This window comes from Nycticebus coucang, chromosome 11, assembly GCF_027406575.1.
Source record: "Nycticebus coucang isolate mNycCou1 chromosome 11, mNycCou1.pri, whole genome shotgun sequence".
Taxonomy (NCBI): domain Eukaryota; kingdom Metazoa; phylum Chordata; class Mammalia; order Primates; family Lorisidae; genus Nycticebus; species Nycticebus coucang.
This window is the reverse complement of record NC_069790.1, coordinates 83,946,524-83,962,193: the sequence shown is the minus strand read 5'-3', so window position 1 is coordinate 83,962,193 and position 15,670 is coordinate 83,946,524. Positions and strand designations below refer to the sequence as shown.

Sequence of the window (15,670 nt, the reverse complement as noted above, 5' to 3'; positions counted from 1 at the left end):
AGGGCTTGGTGCAGTTCTGTGGGGGCAAGCATCCTGGCACTTTCCCCGTGAAGTCTTCAGTGGAATCCACCTTGCTCATTCTTAGCCAACCATGAGCTGAGACTTTAGGACAGATATGGAAAAGTCTTTGTTCAAGTTGGAGCCGAGTGGAGTTGTGGTCCTCAGAAATGGCTCATATGAGTATTATGTAGACTATTCAGCTCTTTGTTACATGAATGAAAAATCCCATACTTATTTAAAATATTCAGTGATTCTAAGTTAGGCAGGCAGGTAATACTCTGTCCAGAACAGGGACCTCAGCCTTGGCCCTACATGTGGAACCTCACCATGTTCAGGTCAGGGCACTGTCACTAGAGTTCTGATTGCAAAAGCAAAGGAGAGCAACTGATGGTCATGGAGTGATACATTTTCTGAACTAAAGTTCATAAATATTAAAAATATTCAAGGAAAAATTGCAAAAGATGGTTAAATATGAAAAATGGAGATTACTAACTGGAATCGAAATAAAAATAACCAGGTCACTGTGAAATTGTGAAATGTGTGTTTGGTTTTCATTCTGGTTTCCTGGTTTTCAAGTCCTGAAAGTCTTGGAATCTCTAAGGTACTGTCTTTTTGAATGCTGGTGAATTGACGGATGGCTGACAGCCACCAGATAGTTTCAGGATGAGGGCCGGTCATCAGAAAGACCAGACATAGGATTGGAGAGCTGGGATTTTCAGCCCCACCAGGTCATTAGAAAGACCAGAGATAGGATTGAAGGGTTGGGATTTTCAGCCCCACCACATCATCAGAAAGACCAGAGATAGGACTGGAGGGTTGGGATTTTCAGCCCCACCATCTAAGCTCCAGGGAGGGCAGCAGGCTAAAAGTTTAGTCAGTCACCCAAAGTCATTGGTTTAATCAATTATGCCATGAAGTCCCCATATAAGGCCCAAGGGACAGGGTTCAAGAGACCTTCCTAGTGCCTGACCATGCTGAAATTTCTGGAGCAGTGGTTCTCAAAGGGTGATCCCTTTGTGACAATGAAAATACATCCTGCATATCAGATATTTACATTACTATTCATAACAGTAGCAAAGTTACAGTTATGAAGTAACAATGAAAATAATTTTATGGTTGGGGGTCACCACAACATGAGGAACTGTATTAAAGGGTCATGGCATTAGGAGGCATTAGGAAGGTTGAGAACCACTGTAGAGGGTGGCCTACTTGGTGGGGAGGGATGGAAGCTCCTTCTCTGATACATCACCCTATATTCTCATCTATTATCTTTTATAACAAATCAGTGTATGCAAGTAAATGTTTCCTGGAGTTCTGTGAGCAGCTCTAGCAAATTAATTGAACCCAAAAAGGGGATCATAGGAAGCCCAACTTGAAGCCAGAGGCTTGGACTGGTGACTGGTGGGAAGCAGAAGGCAGTGTCATGGGTCTGAGCCCTCAACTTGTGGGATGTGACATCATCTTCAGGTAGATAGTGTCAAAATTGGATTGAATTTGAGGATACCCAGTTGGTATCCATTGCTTGGTGTGTGGAGGAAACTCCCCACACATCTGGTCATGGAAGTCTTCTGTGTTGATTGTTGTTGGTACTGAGTGTGGGATGAGAGCAGAGGGAAATCAGTTTTGAGTTTTTCCAAACAATAACAGATGACTCGTGGAAATGCCTAACATCAGTATAAGTTCAGTATATTGTAAAAGTTGTCAATGTTAACTGGTGATTTTCACCCATTTTGTGAAATTAAAATGGTTTTTCTCTGTCTGATATAGACACTACTGAGGCCAGAACCTCCACCTACATCCTCACGTGAAGCAGGCAGATAGACGCACAACAAAGGCAATTTCCTTGTCCCCTCCATCCACACATAGGCCAGGCAGGGTCCTCACATCCACTGCTCACACCTCAAGGCAGCCTTGCCTAGACTGGGGCCCTCAAGATGGCTCCATTTCCCCCCCCATCATTCTCACAACTCCTTCGTGCTGTCATCTGGTCTACTTGAATGTTGGCAAGACCAGCCACTGAGCTTGTGGTGAGGCTAACGTCATCCCTGGATAATATTACCTGCTATGGGTACTTTTCAGAAATGACCACACCCATTTTCTGATGTAGATCACCCATACATGTACACTTTGCACTCTGCCCAGGGTGCCCATTGAGGGGAGGTGGGAATTGAGGAAAGAAAGTAGTTGGGACATGAGTGGGTGGGAGTTCTCCTTGCTGAGGGGCAGGTGAGATCTAGGTGGAGAGATGTAGGTAGGGAGTGGGGCCTGATACATTTCACGGCATGAGGGCGTAAGTTGCTGTTATGGTTCAGGCGTCTTCTGCAGCATGGGAGCCACCCTTGTAGCTGACCACCAGAACAACTACAGTGGGGTGTCTGAAAGAGGGTCATTGTAGTAGTCTGTGTTGGGTGGGGAGCCACTGATCTGAAAGGCTGCAGTCAGGAAGCCACTCTAAGCAGAGATGAGGTCTCCCCTAAAAACAGGGCCTTCATCTCCTTGGCTCAGCAGTCCCTGAATGACATGACCCCATTGTGCATGACACGTGCCAGATTTAGCCTTCACCCTGCCTCAGCCCGCTAACGGATGTGGCCTAAAGATCATGCAGGACGTAATCTGGACAGGCCCAGTGTTGGGGCACTGATGCGGGGTTAATATGTGAATGTGTTTTCTCCTATTGCTTTTTGGCATGTCTAGTCATGTCATTGAACATTGAGGCTCTAAGATGGATGAGCAATTAGTAGACCTATAAATAGATCACCCTGCACTCAATTCACAGAGTAATGAATGTGAAGGGCTATATGCATGCCATGGCACAAATCTATATGAGTTACTCATTTCCTTGGACTTTTATTTTAATCGTAATTGAATCTGCAAGTCGTAACCAATGTTTTAAGAACAGATTGTTTTGGTATTTAAATTTTTTACCTTTATTGGAAATTTATCTGTTAATACAGTACAATTTAGTAAAAGAAAACAATGTCAGGAAACTTGGAGGCTCCTACTCACATTTGGCAGTCCCTTGCCTCCTCTGGGAGGGCATCCACAAATGATTTTGCTTTTGGATACGATGCTGTGTTCAAAGATGATTTTACTGCAGCTTAACAACAACGAGTCCCATATATAGAAACGCACCCTGGTTATTCACAAATACATAGCATTTGTCCAGTAACCATCTGCCCTCCAAACTTTCTTAAAACCCGAGACCTTCCTTTTCTGCTGAGGCACAAAATCCCTAAAAATCACTACGTTCTTATTTTTAGTTCAATGGTTTTGCCTTGAGGGCGGGTGGCGCAGGAGTTTCTCACATGAAAGCTAGTCGTGTTTAGGTGAGAGGTAGATTGCCAGACTTTTCATGGTATTTTCTTCAAAAGAACAGCCTTGCCTTTTAGACTTTAAGCTTCCTGTGTATTGTTGTTCTTCTCTGTGGCTTCTGTGGGGTCCGGGGAGGGATTGCGTTGGCCAGTGAGCCGCCGCCTCTGGAGTCCTGACTCGGGAGGAGAAGCCTCCTTAGAAAAGGCCTTTCAGTCCTCTTGGATGGCACTGGGAAAAGGGTCCTCTGGGGGTTCTTTTGCTCTTTTTTTTTCTTTTTTAACTTGGGGACACGCAGCAGGACGAGGGCTATGGGAGTGCTAGTGCAGTGCTTATGGCACCAGCCTGCTATTCCTGCTGCACCAGTGACACCCCACCAGACTCTAGGCCGTATCGCTGGGGTGGCACCATGGAGAGTTTTTACTTTCCATCTTCTAAAGGAAAGAAACTTCTCTTATTAAAAGAAATCTTTCTGGAGAGGCAAAGGCCCTTTGCTATTCCATCTATCTTTTGACTAGGGTTAGGAGAGGGGCATTTTTTTCTCTTCTTTATGGCTGCCTCCCTCCTCCAAAAGTGGTCTAGATACTACAAGGGGTTGGTCACTTTTACATCCCTGGTTCCTAGCAATGCTCAGAAATAAAGGGTCTGGCTAAAATCCCTTCCATTCTACTAAATTGCACCCCCTAAGAAGCAAGATTACAACATCCATTTTCAGTGTCCATTTTATTTTTTTTATTTTATTATTTTTTTATTAAATCATAGCTGTGTACATTAATGTGATCATGGGGCACCATACACTGGTTTCATAGACCGTTTGACACATTTTCATCACACTGGTTATCGTAGCCTTCCTGGCATTTTCTTAGTTATTGTGCTAAGACATTTATATTCCACATTTACTAAGTTTCACATGTACCCTTGTAAGATGCACCACAGGTGTAACATTTTCATTGTTTCTTTAGCAATTGTTGGGTTTCTGCTGGCATCGAAAAGCAATCACATGGGTATTTTGACATTTGTCTTCAATAAATAGAAAGGATGTAATTAAAGGTCAGATCCTGAAATGAGTTTTTAGTTTATTTTGGTATCCGTGGAAACTTATTGTGTTCATTGTTCTTTTAATGATCTAAGTTTTAAATACCTTTTTAATTATCTAAGTTTCACTGGTGTCTGCAGATTAAGAGAATATAAATAAATGTCTTATTGCTGGGAGAATGTTCTAATAGCATCCTAATGGTCTAATAATAAATGGTGTAATTAATGGTGTAAAATATTACCCTGTGTTATGTATTAATTGTGGTTGAAATTTTGATTCAGAGGGAGAGTGTCTCCTTGCCTTGTCCTATAAATATAAAAGTATAGCAAATGAAAATGAGGAATTTGTTTAGATCAGTCACTTTTTATTTAATTCCTAGAAGGACAGGTATCACTCCAGTGTTGTTATGTGACATCTAATGGATTATGTAAAGAATATAAATTTAGAATTCTGGTTACTATCCTTTTTTTAGAAAGTAGTATTTATTTTTGCAAGCTCTTCAGAATTCAGACAAGTTTGGAGTGAAATAACATCTTTCAACATATATCTAAGCATGTAATCTCAGAAATGTTTGGGTTACACTAATCTTAGAATCTTGTAATAAATTTACACTTAGAACTTTTGTGTGAAGAAACTTGAGTAACTTCGTTCCCCTGTGTAAGACACTTTGAACTAGTTATTGTTTTTGCACCTGAAGTCTGGGTAATTGATAGTTTCTTTTGTGTGCACTCCTGCCTCTACCAAATTCAGGATAAATTCCTCAGTGCTGACATTCAGAGCTCTTGGCTGTCTGGCTTTAATAGGGCATAGCTTCCCTGGTCACAGGAAACCAAAACATCGTCAAATGGACAACTGACTGCTTTCCAAATGCTTTGGTCCTTGCTATCCTGGAATGATTTTTTTCCTGCTCTTCTGTTATCTTCATTTTTCAGAATTCCACCCATCTTCCACATCATTCATGTAGTCTCTTCTGATTCCTCCAATTAAATAAAAGATTGCTTTTCTCTTATGGTATGTATATAGCTTCCCAAGGGCAGGACTTCAAAGGTGATCGTGGTGATATTCAGCAATGAGGTATGGAGCACTTTTTCTAGGATGAGTTCACAGACTTAATTGTCAGACTTCCTATCACTCATTGCCCTACAGAGTGGCAGTGTTAGTCTGGCAGGGTTACCCTAACAAAATACCACAGACTGGGTGCTTAATCAGTAGACATTTATTTTCTCACAGTTTTGGAGGCTGGAATTTCAAGATCAAGGTGTCAGCAGGTTTGGTTTCTTTTGAGACCTCTTATTTCATTTGCAGAGGGATGTCTTCTCTCTGTGTCCTCCTGTGGCCTTTTCTCTGTGTACATGCCTCCCTGGTGTCTTTCCTCTTAGAAGGACACCAGTCAGATTGGATTAGGGCATGCCATCCATATGACCTTACTTAACCGTAATTACCTCTTTAAAGAGTCTGTCTCCATATATAGTTGTATACTAAGATACTAGAGGTTAGGACTTCAACATAGGAATTTTGGGGGACCACAAGTTAAGTCCATAACAGGGGCTATTCTCTTTCTTTCCTTTCATTAGATTGGGAGGTATTTGAAGACAGGGTCTTATATGAATGGGCTTATTAGATCTTAGTATAATACCCATATATAATGAATAGTCACTAAATATCTGAAGTTAATTTTAATTAAATCAACCCTTCAGAAATTTAGTGCAGTTATTAGACTTTTATGGAAAAGATCTATGGCCAAATATAGTACTTAAAATTACTTTATGGAGTTGGCCAAATTCTGCCAAGTCATTTCTAAAAGAAAACATTGCCAAAATAAGAAATTACTCTTCCTTTCCCTTCCAACTTAAACAATACTTATTGTTCTTTTGCAGACATATCTTTCTCATTTTTGTAAACTCAAAGTGAAAAAAAAACTCAAGGCAGAATTTAACAAGTCTGCTTTCTAACAGGAATCTTCACTGCCTTGGGCAGTCCTTCTCTGCATTCACTTGGCAAGTGTTAAATAAAGCTTGGGTATAACAAGCCAATTAATTCATTCAGCTCTCTGGGTAGTGACATCAAAGGCTTTATCAGGAAACCATGTTACGCAGAATTACATGTTCTTTGGGAATATTTATGAAGTTAACATTGGCTAGGATAGGAAAATGGTTAACTCCCATTTAGAAAAGTTATGAAGTTCAAAGCATTTCTGCCGCCGAACATGGTGTAGATTCCTGGATATGCTATCCAATACATGTCTAAATGTCAGAGCAGAATCTTTGCTGCATGTTAAAAAGAAGCCTTATTTACTTTGCAGCCTCCTTGGTGCCCCACCACTGTGTGTATGCATCATTCAGGAAGATCTCGTTCAATTGCTCAATTTTGCTAGCAGCAAAGTAATGCCCAGCTTGTGTGGTGGTTGGATCTTCCCTGTGTTTAGAGTTGTCCTACCAGCAGTTTAGAATACCAGACGCAGACTGGAATATAAACTCAACCTTTGTGCAAAGCAGCTGTTATCAGAAACTTGCCTAAAAGAAAGAGGTATTTAGTTTAGTGTGCCTGTAGGGCCTGTATTCCTTCACAGCTCCAGGTACCAGGTTTATGTAGATTCCATTTCTACCTCCCTAGGATGGAGTTGAATGTTGTGCTTTTTTCTTGTCAAAGCTGCATAAGGAAACGCCCAATAGAATCTGCTGTGGAGTCTACGGTTCCTTCCGTGCCTTCCCATCCCTTTATATTAGATAGAGTAAAACCCACTGCTGGGTAAATACCCAAAGGAAAAATGGTCATTGTATAAAAGGGACACTTGTACTCAAATGTCTATAGCAGTATAATGCATAATCCCAAAGGTGTGGAAACAACCCATGTGTCTATTGATACACGAATGGATTAATAAAATGTGGTATATGCATATCATGGAATACTACTTAGCCATAAAAATGGCAATCTTTGTTTTTTGGAGACAAAGTCTTACTTTGATGCCCTGGGTAGAGTGCCATGGTGTCATGGCTCACAGCAATCCCAAACTCCTGGGCTCAAGAAATCCTCTTGCCTCAGCCTCCCATGTAGCTGAAACTACAGGTGCCCATCCCAATGCCCAGCTAGGTTTTCTATTTTTAGTAGAGATGTGTTCTTGATCTTGCTCAGGCTAAGTCTCAAACTCATGAGTTCAAACAATCCACCCACCTCAGCCTCCCAGAGGACTAGGATTACTGGCTTCAGCACCTGGCTGATGCAGTCTGGTGTTTTTTGTGATAATCTGGCTAGAACTAGAAACCATTCTTAGTGAAACATCGTAAGAATGGAGAAGGAAATACATGTACTCAATACCAAATTGGAACTAATCAATCAACACTTAAATGCACGTATGGAAGTAGATCTCAGTGAAGTCAAGCTGGATAAATTCACATTGTACATTATCTGGGTGAAGTGCACACTTAAAACTTTGACCCAGTCTGACCAAAACAAAGTATTATAAAGAAAATATGTGTAGCCCCTAATATTCTAAAAAACTCACTAATATAACCTCTTCTAGGAAACTTCTTTTAGACGTTGGTGGCTTTAGGCCCTTGCTTCAATGACGCTTCAAACTAAATTTGAAACTTCATCCTGGTCATTCAAGTTGACTTACAGTTATAATGTTTGCATTTTGATTTTGTTCTCTTTATATATAAAAACTTATTAAAATTTTAAAATAGATATAAGGCTGGGCATGGTGGCTCACATCTGTAATCCCAGCTCTCTGGGAGGCCGAGGTGGGTGGGTCGCCTAAGCTCACGAGTTTGAGACCAGCCTGAGCAAGAGTGAGACCTTGCCTCTAAAAATAGCTGGGAGTTGTGGTGGCACCTGTAGTCCTAGCTACTCGGGAGACTGAGGCAAGAGAATGGCTGGAGCCCAGGAGTTTGAGGTTGCTGTGAGCTATGACACCACAGCACTCTTAACAGGGCAACAAAGTGAGACTCTCTCAAAAATAAAAAAAGAATTAAAATAAATATAGACTATTAAGAAGTTAGAAAATTTTATAGCAAGGTAGATCCCAGTACCCAGATTCCCCCCATGGTGGCTCCTATAAATGTACTTTTTATTTAAAAGAATTTTGGATTTTCACATTGACTTTAAAAATTATTTCCCTAAATCTACTCCTGTTTTTTTTTTATGGTAATTTTCCATAAGTTATTTACAGAAAGGTTGAAAATGAATACAAGCTATCAATAGGAGGAAGTTACATATGATTTTGTTGCATGTATCTGCAAGTTTACCTGCACACGTTTCAGATCCCCTTCTAAGGTGATGGTGACTAGAAGCTTTTCCACTTAGATGGGAGAGCAGAATAATGTGCTCACTGTGATCTCTGACATATCTTTGATAATGGCCAGTATTTTCCTGTTTCATATTATCCGAGCAGCATATTAAGCTAATAGTTTTAGGGGATAATATAAAATGATGCGTTAATCCCTTTCTTGAGTCATAATAATTATTCTTGATCCTACCATTCCCCAGCATTACTGATCTCACCCTTGTTTGAACTCATTTGCTGCTTATTATTGTTATCAGATCATTTAGCATTGGGTTAATTATATACTAGCTTATATTTTTCTACCTATTTTTTAGTCTGTTCTTCCAACTAGATTATAAAAACTTTGAAATTTCTGCTTGTACTTTTTATATTCCTTAGCACAAATTTAAAACACAGTAGGTTAATTAGGTCATTTGGATATTTTTCTGCTAAAAAGTAATATTTTATACATGTACATTCTATTATGCAGTATATGAAGTGAAATGGATAGCAGGTTCCTTCTGACAACTGATTCTCAGGAGTTGGTAGCAGCCAAGGTTAATTTTGAATTTTGGCGCTTCCCTTGGAATTAGAGCTAAGTTCCGTAAGCCATGGCCTGTGATTATGCTTAAAGAGGCATTGCAGGTTCTGAGTTGGGAGGTTCCTTCCCCCCCACCCCCCCTTCCTCCTACTTTTAAGCAGAGGGCCTTACTGTAATGATTAGTTTGCTAATGGAGAGAGCATGGCTAGTTAATGAGGCTTTCTGTTTCAGTGGTGTACTTAAAAGTAATTCAGTAATAATTGCCGTGTGTTATGGTTCGTATTCCAGAGCACACAGTACCCATAGCACATCTGTTGTGAAAGTACCATTTTTAAGACTGAGACAGCATTAACCTACCTAACCCCAGTTCACTAACAACTGCTATTCTAGGAAAAAAATTCTGAATGAATTTCTCTGCAGAAAGAGATTTTTCTGTGTGGCTGGACAAACACTGGCCTTTCGTAAGGAAAAGATGGTTGAGAAGGAGATGCGAGAGCTTGGAGTTCCTAACCTTGTTGGAATGAAGCTTGACTAGTAGGTGGTCCCCCCAAAGCTGGCCCTGTGTCTTTTTCTGAAAGGATAGGCTGAACTGGGTCCCAGGTCTCAGCGAGGGGGAAAGACTGTTGAGGACTGTTCTTAATTATAAACCATTATTTTTAAATTCTCTGTAGATCATCTTTCACGAGTCTACCCCACCCCAGGTCTAAACCTTAGATTTTGAGGGCCAGGATGAAATGTACGGCATATCTGAGTCCTCTGGTCAATAAGGTCTCTTGAGCAGGCTCTGGAGGGCCTGTGGTTTCCCACTGGCTCTCAAGACCTGGGGCTAGGAGTAGAAAGGGAAGGAGGAGAAGCTCTGGACTTGTGGTTTTGACTTCTCCTCTTGGATCAGGTTCCCATTCATTTTTTTTTTTAGTGCTTTTAAACCTATAGTATTGTTAGAAAAAATCCACCTCGTTCTTACTTTCCATTTGGTCTCGTAAGTTGGTGGATTTTGATCTAAGAATGAAAAAAAACACAACTGATTCTGTGCTATTATCTCATAATTCAAGGGGAAAGTGGATAGACAGTAATTCCCAAGCTTAAGAAATTGAACCTTTTCATGTAATTCCATCTTCATTTATAGAGGTTCTAAGTGAATTCTGTGTAGTAACAGGAAAACTCAGGTATGTACACAAGTCAGCATTACCAGGGTCATCTGTAGGTTCATTTCCTTTCAATAAGAAAACCCTTAGAAATTTTTTAAACTCGACTTATTTTATTAAAAACTTTGAAAATGTTCTTAGTATAAAGAGAATTTGGAGAAGGCTAATCCATCATGTAAATGTTAATTTTTTGATACTTAAAGTGAATGTTTCAAGGCCTTTTTAAAAGTGTTTGTCATGGGCGGCGCCTGTGGCTCAAGGAGTAGGGCGCCGGTCCCATATGCCGGAGGTGGCGGGTTCAAACCTAGCCTCGGCCAAAAAAAAAAAAAAGTGTTTGTCATATATCAATTCAGTTATTCCTCATGACACTCACAGGGTAGGTACCTGTCACAGGCCATTTGGGCTGCTATGACAAGAATACCACAGGCTGAATAGCTTAAACAACAAAATTTTCTTTAGAGGGTAGGAAGTCTAAGATAAAGATGTTAGCAGATTCAGTGTCTGATGAGGGACTGCTTCCTGGTTCATGGATGGCACCTTTTAGTTGTGTCCTCACATGGTGGAAGGGCCAAGGGAGCTCTCCAAGGGCCCTTTTATAAGAGCACAAATCTCATTCATGAGGCTCTACCCTCATGGCCTAATTGCTTCCCAAAGACCCCCTAATACTACATTGGGAATTAGGATTTTAACATATGAATGTGGGGGAGGGGACACAAATGTCCAATCCATCATAGAACTTCTCCTAAGGCCAAACAGCTAGATAATGGCAGGGGTGGGATTTGAAAGCTGGCAGTTGGCTTTCGAGACTCTTTCCTCTGAATGACTGTTCTGTGCCTACCCTCAGCATTTGCAGTCTTCAGAGTGTTCTCTGTCTTTGCCCCCTTATCAGTTTCTCAGTTACTTGTTCATTAACCTTACACTTACTGAGACCTGCTGTTGGTTAGGTGTTTGATCCGGTGTGTTTCCTGCCCTTCCAAGCCTTAGCCTGGCAGAGGGAGGCGGCACACACCTGATCCCGAGCGAGGGGCCTGCTGCAGAAGGAGTGTGTAGCATAGAGGGTCGTGGGGAGAGACCCTTTCTGCCCGGGACAGGGACATCTCAGGAAAGGTCTCAGAGCCATAAGAGAAGTTGGTCAGCAGGTACAAAAAGCAGAAGGTTCGAGAATAAACTGCAGATAATGTTTGAGGACAAAGGGAACAATGAGTGTATTTGCCAGCGCAAGCAAGGTAGTAAAACAGTCAGGGTTGGCAAGTGAGGTAATAGAGTTTAAAAATAGCAAGGGGGAGGGTTCTGTGGGATTTTATTGTGTGAAAAATCAAAACAACAATAAATATCAAATTCAAAGGAGAGAATTGCTTCGGGAAGTTGGCACTGGGTCATGACTTTTCTAGGTCTGATTGGTAGCCTTTGTAATAAGCTCTTTTATTGGTCCCATTTGTCTTTTGACATAAAAGTACTTGATGCTAAGCAACCATGTGAACAAATCAAGCCTTTCTTCTTTACAGCATCATTTTACCCTATGGGGACCAGAGCTGTGGTGTAGGCAGTGACCGCATCTCGAATCAAAAGGTATTTTGAGTAATATATTATAAATGAGTTTCTTAACTAGTATGTGAAATATATAGTAAATCAGCATGACCTTACCCTGGGGTAATGGAGCAGAATTTACACTGAGGATCTGTCTGCCTGGGATAAAATTGCTTGTTAATTCTGACATTTTTTTTTTGATGACATTTTTTTTGATGGGTTGTTGACCATAATAACTTTCATCTTTAGAAGTGGTGCCCAAAGATGAAATCTTCTTGCTGTATGTGTCCCCCTGCACCCCATCCTTTCCCAACACACCCCCAGATTCAGTTCATAGGAGATTCATACAGACGAGTGGCTGTTACCTAGAAACTTCTCAGTTTTGGGTGTTCACTTGGTTGAGTCTGAATACAAAGCTCAGAGTTTGGATGTAGACCATTCTTTAAGGGTGGAGTGTATTTTATTGATAAATTCTTCCCATAGTGAATGATGCTGGGTAGTGTGCATATACACATAGATCTGTTTTTCTCTATAGAGCTACGTATACAGCTTTCACTGCTCATAATTTCTGACCTCATCCTTGCCTTTGGTAAACATAGAAATGTTTAGTAAGTGCTGGGCTTGGGGCATATGTAAATAAATATGTATGGTATGGTTCTTGAGTTCTCTGAGTTCTGAGTCTAATGGGGTATTTAGAAGGGAACAACACCTCTAATCCACTTTGATGTATGCAATTCTGGATGTGGAGTGGGAGCCTGGAGAAGTGCATGGCCTTCTTTGTTTTGTTGAACATTAGGAAAGACTTCCTCATATCAGTGGGGGAAAAGGTTGGACCCTTGGGCTGCCTCTTAAGAAAGGAGTTCTCCAGGCAGGCGTGGTGGGGGAAGATGAGGGTCTTTTCAGGCTTAGGTAAAAAACTAGAGTGTCCATGCTCACCTGCTCTACTGGAGATTGACTTGGATTTTGGCAGCTGTATTGTCTTCCTCCCAAAGGGAATGGCTAAGCAGGTAAACTGTATTAACTCAGCATCCAAAAGCAATCTATTCCTTATTGAATCTCATGGGAATGCCAGCAATCCCAAAATAGTAATTTCAACTAATTTATCTTTGGATAGAATTATGTGTAGTTGTTCCTTGGAGTTATCTAACGTCAGCAGTGGCTTGTATGGTTTCTAATACCTGAGTTGTAACTATATCAAAATGTTATATATGAAATACATCATGCATAATATAATATTCCTTATGCACAGTTGGAAGGAGGTACGATAGTTGGCATATGTAGATTTGAAACACAGCTCATTTTTATTGCCAGAATTTATTTTTGTTAAAATATTTCACAGAGTCTAAAAATAAAGATATGATTGTAAAATTATAATAACCTAGAACATTGAGTATAAAATACTATTTGTGAGTCTTTATTTTGCAAATATTTATCAGTTTCATGTGTGCAATAAATCCATAAAAACACAACCTTCTTGTTACTTTAATTTTTAATTCATTATAGCCTATGTGCAGGTATGTCATTAGTAATGTGTTACAATGGGTTCAAGTGCCCCAAAATGTATTTATAAGCTTGAGGGTGAGAGTAGTACTATCTTCTGTGTAGCTGGCTAATTATATCTAATTATGGCTAATTATATCTATTATTTTTTATTCCTTATAAGCATGTATTATGGGGTTTTTGGGCCAACTTCACATAGTGGGTTCAAAGGCAGGTTTTTCTGAATGATGTGTGTATAAAGTCTATGAACCTAAAAGAAAACAATGTTTATACATGAATTGTCAGTCAACTTAGCACTTTAATAAATGCCTACCACGTGTTGTGGCAGTTGCTACATGGTCACCAGAACTGTTACCTTTTCTGACCTGTGGAATGGACAGTGAAGTACTTTGGATAGGCATTGAAACAAACAAGTAAAAAAATAGATAATGATCAATTGTGCTGATCATTTGTGTTTATCGAACACAATAAACTCTATAAACTATTCACTGCTAAAGGAAATTTTATATATAAATTTAATTATAAAGTATATACAATTACGAAAATCTATATGATTTCCTTTAGCAATGAGTAGTTTCTTTTTAGAGAATTTGAACAGAGGATAATTACATTATCTGTGTATTTTTTTAGTGCTTTACTACTTTTCATTTATACTATTTCTAATAATTGTGCAGCATGGAAGCATTCGAGACACAGGGCAGAAGAGAAGGAAGGTGTTTCCTGATAAAGTGTACCATTCATATACACCATTGTCAAGCCCTTATAACAGATTTTCAGTGTGAAATACATAGCAGAATTTCTTGAATTCCAACAAGGAGTTTAGCTTTCCATGGACAAACTGCGCTGCCTAAAGCTGTTAAGATTGGGAGTTAACTCTGACATTCAGGCCTTCAACATTACCTCCTTCATCTCTGCCTAATGACAGGAAATTCATTAATGTACTGTTCTTATAGTTCCAGGAATGACTTTTTGAAAAGCCTATTCATATACCGTGTAGCAAAAACATGACTAAGCATGTTGCCACAAGAATATTGGACTAAACATGTTTAGTCTACAGAAGGCCCATGTCAGAGGCCCAAGGAACAACCTAAATCCTTCTCATCCTTCTCCTAGTGCTTTTTATACTTTTCAGCATGTTCAGACCTTCCCTGGGATCTGGAACCAATCTTTTTTCTTAGCCAAAAGGGTTTAAGAATACTTGATTTGGCTTAAGGCTTAGTGCAAGTACTCTTCTTCTGAGTGGGAACTTGGGTTCTGTTGATTCAGCTTCTCTTTTACTTGTGGATCAAGAGCTTGCTGGTCACCGAGTCCTGTGTTCCATTCCTGTGTCTCAGTGTTCTCCTCTGGTATGGCTTCCATGTATTCTGGATTAGGGCCCTGCCCCTAGAACTGAAATTCTGCTCCCAAGTCCTGCTCAGCCTCCTTTCCGCAAACTACCTTTCCGCAAACTACCTACCTCCTTTCCGCAAACTACCTACCTCTCCACCACCTTCTATTCCTCTGTTCCCCAATGCTGTGTGCTGTTGTTCACTGTGGGAATTTCCAGTTGCTCTTCTCTGTGCTAGCTCAGCTTGTGACCGTCCTTATCTACTCACTGAGACCTTTACTAATCAAATCAGCTATGTTTTAGTCTTTGGGTGGGGACAGGAGACCAAATTTCATTCCTTTTAGAGTACATCATTCATGTTTAACATTGTCCTGGCTACTGGGTGGAATTTAAAGGCATTAGAATTCTTTTTGGCTGAGTAAACATTTATGGAGTACCAACTGCAAATAAGGCAATACTTTGTGCTGTAACAAAGAGACTAAAGAAACTTGATCCTGACTTCTAGAGCTGCATAGTTAAAAGAACAAAATCAAATTAATATGTGTTACACCATGAGTTAAAGAATCCCCTAGCCATATTCCTCTCTCTCTTCCTATCTTGCTCACACACAACTTTATATAATTGAAGAACTTGCCTTAAAGAGACTCATTAGGCCCGTATTTTTCACTATTGGGCACACCTAAATTCACAGATTAGAAAAAAATTGAAACCGGGCGGCGCCTGTGGCTCAGTGAGTAGGGCGCCAGCCCCGTATGCCGAGGGTGGTGGGTTCAAACCCAGACCCGGCCAAACTGCAACAAAAAAATAGCCGGGCGTTGTGGCGGGCGCCTGTAGTCCCAGCTGCTCGGGAGGCTGAGGCAAGAGAATCGCGTAAGCCCAAGAGTTAGAGGTTGCTGTGAGCCGTGTCACGCCACGGCACTCTACCCGAGGGTGGTACAGTGAGACTCTGTCTCTACAAAAAAAAAAAAAAAAAAAAAAAAAAGAAAAAAATTGAAACCATTCATTGATGGAGTTATTACTCCAA

At 40.4% G+C, this 15,670-nt stretch overlaps 1 protein-coding gene across 4 annotated transcripts in view; it reads left to right on the top strand.

Moving 5' to 3' along the window:
* Positions 1–15,670, top strand: part of DOCK4 (dedicator of cytokinesis 4) — a 471,167-nt gene that overhangs the window by 89,468 nt on the left and 366,029 nt on the right. The gene's annotated exons all lie outside the window — the stretch shown is intronic.